This window comes from Anomaloglossus baeobatrachus, chromosome 3 (assembly GCF_048569485.1).
Source record: "Anomaloglossus baeobatrachus isolate aAnoBae1 chromosome 3, aAnoBae1.hap1, whole genome shotgun sequence".
NCBI lineage: Eukaryota > Metazoa > Chordata > Amphibia > Anura > Aromobatidae > Anomaloglossus > Anomaloglossus baeobatrachus.
The window spans coordinates 153,200,437-153,213,439 of NC_134355.1; positions in this window are offsets into that span (position 1 = coordinate 153,200,437).

Genomic DNA, 13,003 nt, shown 5'->3' on the forward strand with positions numbered 1-13,003 from the left:
AAACCCAAATTGTTATAAAGAAAAACAGGTTAACATTAATAGGGGTGCCCAAACTTTTTCATATGACTGTATATATATATATATATAAATATATATATATATATATATAGATATATATATATATCTATCTATATATATATATATATATATATATATATATGTATCGTCAATGCATATCCTCTCCCAGTTTGGCAGTCAGAGTGTCTCCTGTATGTTTACTGCTGGCTCTATTGCCATGTTTCATAGTCGTTTTAGCTTGGCCTTGCACTGTCTGCAGATCATCTCCCACCTTGAGAGTCATGAATTAAGAGTGTTTTCTAGGGATGAGCGAGCATGCTCGCCGCTACTCGATGCTCGCCCGAGCATTTCAGTGCTCGGTATACTCGGCGGACTCCAAGTAGCGGCGAGATGCTTGGGCAGATGCTCGGCTCCCCCTCCCTGCTTGTGGGCTGTATTTACAGAGTCAGCCCACATGCAGGGATTAGCTGTCACACACTGTAATGCCACAACCGACATGGCTGTGGCATTACAGCGATTGGCTGGCCGCACAGCGTCATCAGCTCTATATGACACCTGACGGCGCTGTACTCAGCAGTGTGATCCACCGTCAGCTAGTGTAGGGGGAGGTGCTTCTGAGCTAGGGACAGACTTTAGTGTGTGTCTTTGGTAGTGTAGGTTATAGGAGACGTAACGTCACTGCTGCCACTGTTGCCATAGTAACCTACTAAGCGGGTTACTATAGCATCGGTGATCTCCGATTACCTGATTTCCGGGGCCGCTATGCACTGGCTGCTGCAGGAGCCGCAGGAGTTAACTCCGTTTACCGGTGCCGCTATACAGTGGCTTATGCAGGAGCATAATCGGAGATCATCGTTGCTATAGTAACCTGCTCAGTAGGTTACTATGGAAACGGTGGCAACAGGGACATCATCGAACTACCAACCCGCCATAGCCTCTGCTCGACACAGCACGGGGAGGAGCAGCTTTCTTCCTTCCTGTGCTGTGATGTAGCAGAGCTGCATGGGTTGAAGAAAACAGAAGACCAGGATCGTGGAGGGGTGAGAGGGAGTAATAAAGAGTCCCTAAGTGTGTCTGTGTATTTATTTATAATAAAGTATTTTTTCTCTGTGTGGTGTCTTTTTTTAACCCTTTATTGGAGATTCTTAATGCCCGGGTCAAACTTGGCCTGGCATTAAGAATCTCAGGCTTAATACCAGCTGGTAAAACAAAGCTGGTATTAACCCCTTATTACCCAGCATGTCATCTGGCACCAGGGACGCTGGAAGAGTTGGATTCAGCACCAGAAGATGGCACTTCTATGAAAGCGCCATTTTCTGGGATGGCTGCAGACTGCAATTTTCAGCAGGGGGCCCAGAAAGCTTGGGCCAACTTGCGCTGTGGATTCCAATCACCAGCTGCCTAGTTGTACCCTGGCTTATGCATCCTCTTGCGCTGCCCCTGTGTGACATAGAAATGGCTCATGTGCAAAAACAGTATATGGGCCCTTTATTGTCAGAATGACAGAAGTTACTGGATGCTGCTTTGACGGTGGTAGTGGGACACCTCACCTCTTGGGTCCTTGTGCGGCTTCACAGATTGAACCAATTATATGTCCACCCCTGTCTATGTACCACTGTGGTATACCTGTTAAGAAAAACAGTTCTACTTAAATTATTAGGAAGAAACATTTCTCTCACACTTAAAAGAAATATGCCACTAGGTTTGTCTTACCTCATTTGATTGCAGCATAAAATAGGAAGAGAGACCATGATTCCAACAATATATCCCTTAGTTTACTGGGTGTAATAGTTGTGACATGACGCTCTCACGGGGTCGCAGGTTACTCGTTGAAGGGCCGCAGTGCTTCTCCTGGGACGCCGTGGTGGCCTCGCCCAGCTCCATGACCCCGGGTGTTAATAAAATGGCTGGGAATTGGGACGATGGGAGTAGTGGTTGTTCGTGACGCTACCTGTGGTGTGCAGCCAATATCAGCTGCCACGGCGGGACTTTTCTGCTGGGGCGGATGACAACGCAGCTCGGATGGTTCAGCTCTCCACAGCCAGAGCTGTGGCCCCGCGGAGGATGGTGGTGGTAGTAGTCTCTGGGAAGCTAATAGTGCTGGAGGTGCGATTGCGGGGGCGCCGGCAGTAACGGGACGACACAAGTGGTGCAGTTCTAGGTCTCTTTACTCACTGCTCACATATGCAGGCGTTGAAAAGTTCCAATCCCCGCTGTGATGGACTTCAGCTGATCCCGGATACTTCGGAGGTCGTGACCGGCGGTCCCTTCTGTTAGTCTCCTTTCAATGGTCTCCCTCTACCCCAGCTCCGTTGGTCACGGGTGCCTGCTGCATTCCCCGGGAACCCTGGAATTCCCCTTCTTTTCCTAAGAACCCGGGTCGAGCATCCAGCTCCAGACCACGGGCCCTGAACTGTTCCGTTATTTGCTGCTCTTCCCAAGTGCGACCTCACCTGGACACTGTCTGGTGCCGACTGCCTGTTGTGTGTTGGATGGCTCCTAACTTCCCTCTGTGGAAGCCTCACCTCGCGGGTCCCTGACTAGTGATGGCTACCCCAGCTCCTACCCTAGCCCGGTCCCAGTGGCAGAACCCCCGTTTTATGTGTTAGTTGTGGTTGTGGTGGTTAAAGGGGACAACTTTCTCCGCATGCGAGATGAATACTGCAACTTAAGTGAGGTGCAGTACCCTGTGGCGCCTGAAGCTGCAGGGGCACCACAGACACATTCAGAGTTCTTAAATGTGACAGATTCAGAGTTTTTCATATAGCAGAGCTCAGAAAGTTAAACTGCCTACACTACAGCTTTCTGTGTACACTGTATATTGCCAGCGAGCTGCTTATCAGAAGGGGGAATGTTGTTGGAGAGCTGATCATATGACCCATAGTCCAGGGAATGATAATCACCTGGTGATAAAACTTTCATTTGTAATTAAGCAACAGCACACAGTGTAATAACTTACATATCCCTGAATTCAGTGTTTTATCCCCAAAAGCAAGAGGTCCTCAGATTGCATAGCAAAAACCTGCTGACAGATTCTCTTTACCAGTGCAACATGTGGCTCACTGTTAAAGTTTTTGCATTGCTAAATAATGAGTTTGAATCCTGGGCAAGACCACACAAGAAAAGCAAATAATTAACTATATAGGAAAGCATCAACTGACGAGGACCCCTCTTCTGAGTCGCAGGCCGCATTCACACCTTTAGTATTTTACATTAGTATTTGTAAGCCAAAACCAACCAGGAGTAGAACAATTAGAGGAAACACATAATAGAAACAAGGGTACTACTTCTGTATTGTTTATCCACTCTTGGTTTTGCCTTACAAATACTGAGATAAGAAAAACTGAAATACTGAACGTGTGCACATGGCCTTATGGAGTAAACAGCATGATCACAGCAGTATCGTGACTAGTATGCTTGCAGTGTAACTGGGCCCTCGTAGGCTCATGTGAGGCAGAACTAGATGCATATGTGGCTTTCTCAATCCCTGAATCTTGTATCTCAAGTCTTGAAGAATGTATGTTGAAGGATTATTCTGTAGGAAGTAATCATAAAATAATTTGTACTACTGTAATTACACACAAGAAAAACATCTGTGTTAGAAATCATTAACATAAGTACAATATGAATAATTTCTTAGTAGCAGGCAATATAATTTGCTTTATTACCATAGGCACAATAACTTGAAACTCATTAGCATAATACAAATTATGTCTATTTAGGATAATGCCTCCTTGTTTTGACAGATATTTTCAACATTCTTTCAGTAGCTGAAGGGGATTTTACTTTTATTCTTACATTTCTTGTTATGATTAGAGATGAGCGAACTTTTCTTATAAATCGGCAATGTTAGGCATTGTTCGCGGTTGCACTAATGCTTTTCTTCTACGTTATTATGACTTTGGCTAGGATAGTCAAGCTCTATAATGAGCAGGGGGAGGTGATTGATTAGGGGAGGGGGAGGGGGGAACTGATTGTTTTTTTCTTAGCTTAATATGGGGATATTCTGGCAGCCAATCAAGGCGCATATACCATCCACAACGATCAGACACAAGGGCTTATGTCATTGGCTGTCTAAGTCACATGTCCTTCTACATACAAAACGCCGACATGCGGAGTTGGCGCCATTTTGTGACTGCTACAAATTGGGGAAAGGTGCTGCTGCATATAAATGCAGATAAATACAAATTCATAATAACTCTGTGATCCTGACACCAATCGACATTTCAGCGTCTAAATCCTGATAGCTAATTCTGTGGTCCTACCAGTTACATTTCAGCATCTAAATTCGGATAGCTAAACCTGTACTCCTGTGGCCTATTACAAATTGATGTTTCAATGTCTAGTGACTTTTGTGGTCCAGCCAAAAATTGACATTTCATCATCTAAATAGTGATTTCTACTTCTGTGGCCAGCCAGAAATTGCATTTTATCATCTAAACAGTGATTTCTACTTCTGTGGTCCAGCCAAAAATTGTCATTTCATCATCTTAATAGTGATTTCTATTTCTGTGGCCCAGCCAGAAATAGCCATTTCATCATCTAAATAGTGATTTTTACTTATACGGTGCTATCCAAAATTGACATTTAATCATCTAAATAGTGATTTCTACTTCTGTAATCCAGCCACAAATTGCCATTTCATCATTTAAATAGCGATTTTTACTTCTGTGGGCCAGCCAGAAATTGCCATTTCATTATCTAAATAATGATTTCTACTTCTGTGATTCAGCCCAAAATTGTCATTTCATCATCTTAATAGTAATTTTTACTTCTGCGGTCCAGCCCAAAATTGCCACTTCATCATCAAAATAGTGATTTCTAATTATGTGGTCCAGCCAAAAATTGTAATTTCATCATCTAAATAATGATTTCTACTTTTGTGGTTCAGCCAGACATTACCATTTTATCATTTAAATAGCGATTTTTACTTCTGTGGGCCAACCAGAAATTGCCATTTCATCATCTAAAGAGTGATTTGTACTTCTGTGGTCCAGCCAGAAATTGCCATTTTATCATCTAAATAGTGATTTTTACTTACATGGTCCAGTCGAAAATTGCCATTTCATCATCTAAATAGTGATTATTACTTCTGAGGTCCAGCCCAAAATTGCCATTTCATCATCTAAATAGTTATTTCTATTTCTGTGGTCTTCCCACAAATTGCCATTTCATCATCAAAATAGTAATTTCTAATTATGTGGTTCAGCCAAAAATTGTCATTTCATCATCTAAATAGTGATTTCTACTTTTGTGGTCTAGCCAGAAATTGCCATTTCATCATCTAAATAGTAATTTCTACTTCTGTGGTCCAGCCACAAACTGCCATCTCAGCAAATAAATACTGATTGTTAATTTAGTGACAGGTGACTAACAGGTGTGGGCCTAGGGTTGTGAAATAGCTAGTTGAAAGAGGGGAAGGGTACATCAAACATGAGTGGGAAATTCCAAGGTCATGGTGGAAGAGTTAATAAGTGTGGTGTTTGAAGTGTATGTGAGGTAGGTGCTAATTTTACTGAAAGCTCTACTGAACAAACACCAGCTCGTCCTATCCAAAAACAACTGACAACTTCTGCTACTGAATGGGCTACTTGACTTTCTTTGGCAGCTGCACAGCTGTATGACTTGTAGATTAGGGCCAGAAAGAGCATGTGCTACAGTGGAAGGCAAGCGCCGCATCAAGTGGCCTCTCCCCCTCTTCCTCTACCTCAACATTACACACAGTACAGTCATCACAGTTGGCACCCCAATTACCCTTGTTTCCTCCCGCATCACAACTCTCCACCTACCCAACGGAGTGGAGGGAACCACAGATGGCCGAGTCTACAGAGCATTTCACACATCTTATTCCATGGGCATCAGAGGTCTGCACAAAGATTCCCAGACTCAAGTGGAGAAAAGCATCTGCACCGATGTCCAAAATCTTAGTCAGCTGGATTTGGAGTCTGATGAAGTAAGGTCAGAGCCAAATCCAGACCCTCGTCACCATGCGCTAAAATGCAGCCTCACCAACTACCAGCCACTCCATCAACCGTGTCTGCTGCTTCTTCCTCCTCTGTCACCGTGGCAAGTGTTCTCCTGCCAGAGAACCTCCACTTGTTTTCCAATACATTTGGGGTGATTGAGAGCCTATCAGCTGTTACGGAAGTGGACTTGCCTGGTTTTTGAATGATCTCGGACACCGAGCACATTATATCTTTCTAAGCACACCATAACATCTCCACCTGCACCTCCCTCACAGTTCACCAGTTTGCCATGTACACCTTACTCCACCCTCTCTCAGTACATGAGAAAAAAAGAAAAGTGGGAATCCAGAACCATGTAAAATTCAAATTTTCTTCTTTATTTCTTCATAATTATTCCCTTCATGACCTTTGATGGATCTATGCGTCATGGATCGTGTGCCGTTAAGCCCCGCCCCCTGTGGGGTTTTCAACAGCTGACATGTGTGCCTGCATGTTACGAGTGGAATCGCATTCCACCCGTAACATTAACCCCTTACATCTCGCTGCCAAAGTCTGGCAGCGAGATATATATACGCGCGGTGAAGATTTTCACTTACCGCTGCCCCCGACCGGAAGTCACGTGAGTGATCACGTGACTTTCGGTGGTTGCCATGGTAGCACAGGGTCATGTGATGATACCTGCAGCTATGACGTTTCACTTTCGTTTTCACACGGCCCGGAGGCCAGTGAAGCAGGAAGTGACCGTATCTGCTGTTTACAGCTGTATAGCTGAGATCAGCAGATAGATCAGAGCGATCGGATTGCTGATCGCTATAGCCCCCTAGGGAGACTAGTAAAATAAAAAAAAGTAAAAAAAAGTTTTAAAAAATTAAAAAAACCCACAAACCTAAAAGTTCAAATCACCCCAATTTCACCCCATTGAAAATTAAAGGGTTAAAAATAAAATATATATATACACATATTTGGTATCACCGCATTCAGAAATGCCCGATCTATCAAAATATAAAATCAATTAACCTGATCAGTAAACGGCGTAGTGGCAAAAAAATTCCAAATGCCAAAATTACGTTTTTTGGTCGCCGCAAGTTTTACACAAAATGCAATAACGGGCGATCAAAATGTAGCATCTGCGCAAAATTGGTACCATTAGAAACGTCAGAGACACAAAAAATAAGCCATCACAGAGCCATAGATCCAAAAAAATTAAAACACTACGGGTTTCGGAAAATGACGCAAAACGTATGCCACTTTTATTGAACAAGCTTGTGAATTTTTTTTAACCCCTTAGATACAAGTAAACCTATACATGTTTGGTGTCTACAAGCTCACACCGACCTCAGGCATCATACCATACCCATACATCAGCTTTACCATATAGTGAACACCGTGAATAAAACATCCCAAAAACTATTGTGCCATCACACTTTTTTATGCAGTTTTTCCACACTTGGAATTTTTTTGCTGTTTTCCACTAAACCATATGGTAAAACTTATGGTTTCATTTAAAATTACAACTTATCCCGCAAAAAACAAGCCCTCATATGGCAAGATTGACGGAAAAATAAAAAAGTTACGGGTCTCGGAAGAAGGGGAGCAAAAAACAAAAACGCAAAAACGGAAAGTGCCCGGGGGCTGAAGGGGTTAAAACCAAAAGGGGGAAGGAAAAATTACACCATCTCCATGCTAAAATCGTAACACATAAGACGCATTTCGAACATACAAGTTTTCTTGATCACATGTGGTGAAAAATAAAGTGAAAGGGACATATATACAGACTAACGAATATGACATTCCTGGAAGGAGGGATGGGGCAGGGGTAGGGAGGGGCAGTTCAATTGAGTTCAATGGTAGTAAAGCCAAATTCACATGGAAACAATGAACGGACATATCAAAAAAGTATCCCAAAAAGAATATAAAAAAATCCATTTACATTCAATCATCTGCATATATGCAGTACATGCCAAGAGTTAGATATACAAAATTCACATGAATATAATGTTATTGTATTATAGAAAAACAGAGAAAAAAAACCAAATTATCATATAAGCCTATGATTAAGGATGCTCTTTTGCGTCGGAAACGCATCAGGGTCTTCTAAATATGGATGGAATTTTTTAATACCATGTGAAAATAAAGAAAGAAATTATTTTACGTTGGATGTGCCGATATTTTTTCCTTCTATTCAAGTTATAGTCCACCTGGCGGACTTTATATCGTCACACTCCATGGATGTCTGGTGACATATTCCATTGGGCGTGTCAAGCTTTCCTCCACTTCGTCTGTTGTTAAATTATCATATACTGTATATCAATGAATAGACATACAAGATGTACAGTATATATGAAAAATCCAAAAATATATACAAAAGGATTTAAAAAAAATAAATAAATAAATAACAGACAAAATATAAGCATTATAAAAATAATTATCTACCCAATGTTTAATCTGTTTGTAAATGAAAATTATATGTATTAATTTTTGAAAAATACTTTATTTTTGTTTTTTATTTTATATTTGTTTTTTCTTTATATGTCATTCTTTAACTTTGTGCTGGTTGTTATTTCCCATTTTTTTATTTATTTTTTTGCTGCTTTATCCGATATTCATTATTTTATCTCCTGTGTTCCAGTTTTCTGTGCATACATTATTCTCTGCCATATTTTTTAAACTTTCTACTAAAGGTATGCTAGGTCATGTCGATAGTTCAGACCTAGGAGAAAACAGGACTCCAGTAGCAGGAGTGCTGGATTCCCACCTCTTTTTTTCTCCTGTCTTCATGTGGATACTGGCCACAAGTTTTTCGTGCACCTGATTAATGGAACCCACATGTTGAAGTGAGTGACTGGTGAGCTGATACAGTATATACAATTTTTTTCCTCTCTCAGCACAGCAGCCAGCCCGCGATCCTGCAGTTGTAGTCATGTAAAAGATTATTTCCTCCTACTCATGCCAAAGCTAGGAACTTGAACTTCACTATATATAACCGTTGGCCACGTAAATGCTGCCTTTCTGCCTGGTGGATACAGACGGTTTCCAAAAGCTGGTGGCCATGGCAGTCTCCCAGTACCAGTTGTCCAATCGACATTACTTCTCAAATAAAGCTGTGCCTGCGCTATACCAGCATGCTGCACACAACATCCACCATTCCTTGAAAATCTCTCTGTCTGATACGGTGCATTTTAACACTGACACCTAGACAAGCAAGCATGGCCAGGGACGTTACATCTCACTGACTGGGCACTGGATAACTCTGGTGCCTTGCATAGAGCACATCCTCAACCTGGTTGTACAGCAAATTCTACGCCACTATCCCAGCCTGGATGCACTGCAGCATAAGAAACGGTGACTATGTGCTCGCTTCCACCCTACGGCTAATTGACTTGCATTGCTACAGAGGTCTTTCGGCCTATCGGTTAACTGGTTGATATGCGATGTGCCAACACGGTGGAATTCCACTTTGCACATATTGCTGTGACTGTGACAGCAGCGACGAGCTCTGGTGCAGTATGTCACTATGCATAGCCTGAGCGAACACAGTCCACTCGGTGGGCAAATCACGCTCTGAGAGTGGGCACAGATGAAGAAGTTTCAAAATGGTTACTAAGATGGTTAGCGCTGATGATGCCATCATCAGCATCACTATTCCGGTCATTTACATGCTGTCACACACTTTGAATACTCTGCGGGAGGAGGTAATGGAGCAGAGGAAGAGAAGGAAGCAGAGGAGGATGCGGAAGGGATACCAATATCTCTAAGGTCCAGACTGTCGTCACATAAGTGGGTGGCATGGGAGGGTGGAGTACAGCAATGGAGATGGGCACCTGGTACCAAACAAACTGTTAGTGAAGGTGCAGGAGCCGTGAAACAAATGGAGGAAGATGAGAAGGAAGAGGTGATGAGTGCACAACAGTCAGGACTGTTGGGTCATCACTCAGCTGACCCCACGATACCATGGCAGCAATTGATTATCATCGCAGGATCCCCATCCTGCTTTAGGGGGAGTTTAATCCCCTTTAACCACTTAGATACCGCTGTGATGATTGACAGTTGTATTTAAGGGGTTAATCAGCCCCAATTGGTTCCTAAACCAGTCGGGACCGATGCCCATGGTTGTCACCTGTCATGTACAGCTGACACCTACAGGACTTACACACGCGGGGCCACGGTATACACTTATTCCTCACTCCCGTTAAAAAGCAGTGTTGAAGAATAAGACCCCTGAATGACTGTCATTAAAAGGCATATTGATGGTCGTTAAGAGGTTAAACAGAATTAAAGAGATTGTCCACTACTTAAACACTGTCTGACAGGCCACAGGGTCTGACACCCAGCACTCCGCCGATCAGCTGCTACCGATTTCGACTGAGGCAGCACATGGATGGAAATGCTCAGTTCCAGAGCTGTTCCGTCTTCTAATAGTGGCTGCGGCCGGATACTACACATCCGTCTCCTATTCAAATCAATAAAATGCAGATGTGTAGTGGCCACTATCAGAACATGGGGCAGCTCCAGAACTGACCATTTCTGGCCACCTGCTGCTGCCATCGACATCAAGAACAACTGTTTGGCAGGGGTGCTGACCCCCCGGCTGATCAGACATTGCTGACCTATTCTAAGGATAGGCCATCAGTTTTAAAGCAGCGGACAAACTCTTTAATATTACAGACTTCAACACGTCAGTAAGATTCAAGTTACCTTTCCTATGACCATAATATATCTTTTCAAATTGAAGATATTGCTGTACATTTCCAACATCAGGTTACGTGGTACAGGCCAGCAATTAGGTATTTCTTTCCATCTTACATAACCTTCCTCAGCAGACAACAAAAGCCGAAATTAAAGTCCTCCTCAGGAACGAGCCATCCTCATCTTACAGAGCACTTGCCAGGAGAAGTCAGGAAAACATCTGTGCTTTCCATTTACTTACAGAGCCAAACAACCTCTCAGTAGAACTCATCATTCCAGCATATTGAGCTGATTAACCATCCAAATAACCTTTTATATAAAGCTGAACAAACAAACATGGAAACTACTACAAATCTGTAAGAAATATTCAGAAATGTGTGCTTGTATGTAAAATATATCTTTGTACCGTGTTAGCCAGTAGAGATAAAAAATTGTTTAAAAGAACTGAAGTCCTATGCTATTATTACCATCTTTTCAGTTAGCCATTAAAAGGAATCAACCACTGAGGACTTCAGTTCCTTTAAACAATTTTTTATTGCTTGTATGTAAGCAGGACTGACTGAGGTTATAACACTGTTCACAGCTGAATATGAGATCTATGCAGAATTAATGTCAGCTGCGTGCCCCATGATAAAGGCGCATGCACATTGCTGTACTAAGAACCTGACACAGAGAGAAAAGGGCCCAATGCAAGAAAAAATATGGGCCCTTTGCAGTCCAATAGCGCCTCATAATGCAGAATTTCATTTACTTTGCCTACTTTGAAGCTTATAGTAGACCTCTCACCTTGTAGGCCTATTAGCGACTGTGCAAGATGCACTGATATTATGTCTACCCCTGACTATATCATGTACTTATGTTCTGAATGCACTGCTAAATGTGATAGTGTTGTATTGGACCCATTACATATTTTGCCACCAGTGTCCATCATTACTTGATTATCCCTTGCTTATGTGCCGCCCAGGGCTATGGGGTCCCGGGCAGTGTACTACTGGGATGTGTCACTGGGTGGCCGTTGCCTGGTTCCGTGACCCTGGGGGTCACTTTAAAACGAGTATTATTTACCGAGGAGTGTTAATAAAGTTTAGGTTGTGACGCCACTTGCGGGTTGCGGTTATAGTGATGGAGCTTCCGCTGCACAGTCTTTCTGCTGGGGCTGATGTGATGACAGCACGGATGTTGGGCCCTCTGCAAGTAGGGCAGGGACCCCAGGGGGTTAGGTGATGGAGTTAGCGCGGAAATAAAGGTAGGCCACACAAGGGGTTGCTGTGTAACTGGTTCTGTTTACTCACAGTAGATGGTAACTGGTACCAGAGGAAGGCTGATGTTCACCTCTGGTTCCCTTAGTCCCAGTGCCGGTTGGTGACCTGGTGGCTTCTTTTCCCTGCACCTTTCTTGAGTTGGTGTGTCCCCATGGCTGGGAGCATCTTGGGGTCCCCTCCTGTTTGTCTCTACGTCTCTGGTCCGTACGGCGGGCAGTGTGAACCCTGTAGAATCGTTTTTCCATTCCAGTCCCTGGTTCTCCCATTACTGCTGGTGCCCCCGGACTTATAAGGTCAGTGACGTTCTGGATGGTCCCCTCACTGTGCAGATTTTATCAGGTCTGCCTGAAGCATTTGCCTGACCTAGGGCTCTGTGCCCCATCGGTGCTATGGTTCCGGGAGTACTTCACCATACTCCTCCGGCAACCACACGCCTGGGCCCTCAGGTCTCCATTACACTCCCGTGTCAGAGCAGTTACGTCCATCTCCTCTCACTTCCACTTACTAACTCTAACTGTCTAACTAACTGTTGCCCCCTCCCACCTGGTCGTTGTCTAGTGGACTGTATCAGCTCCACCCCTGGGTGGCTATCCATTGGGTCCATTTGTAGTCTGTCACCAGTCTGTGGGGATGGGGGAAAACTGGGATTATAATGTGGTTTACTGTTACCAGCACTGGTCTTCCAGGTCCCTGAGGGTAGGTCCTGCATCTTTGGCGGAATGCAGTACCTTGTAGTGCCCTGATGGGTTCAGGGGCGCTACACTTAGAAGATACGCACACTTAAAACCAGAAATTTATGACACTATCTAAAAAGACACATATTCATGTTTTTCTCACTATCTGACATGAAATCAGAATAAACCTTTCCCGTTTCAGGTCAATTAGGAACCAAAATTATTTATATTTGACAAATGCCAGAATAATGAGACAGAATGTTTAAGGTATTTTTATTACTTTCTGCAAAGTCAAACGTTTACATACACTATGAGTACCATGCCTTTAAACAATATGGGACAGCCCATATGATGATGTCATGTCTTTGGAAGCTTCTGAACAAGAAGGGAATGTCCA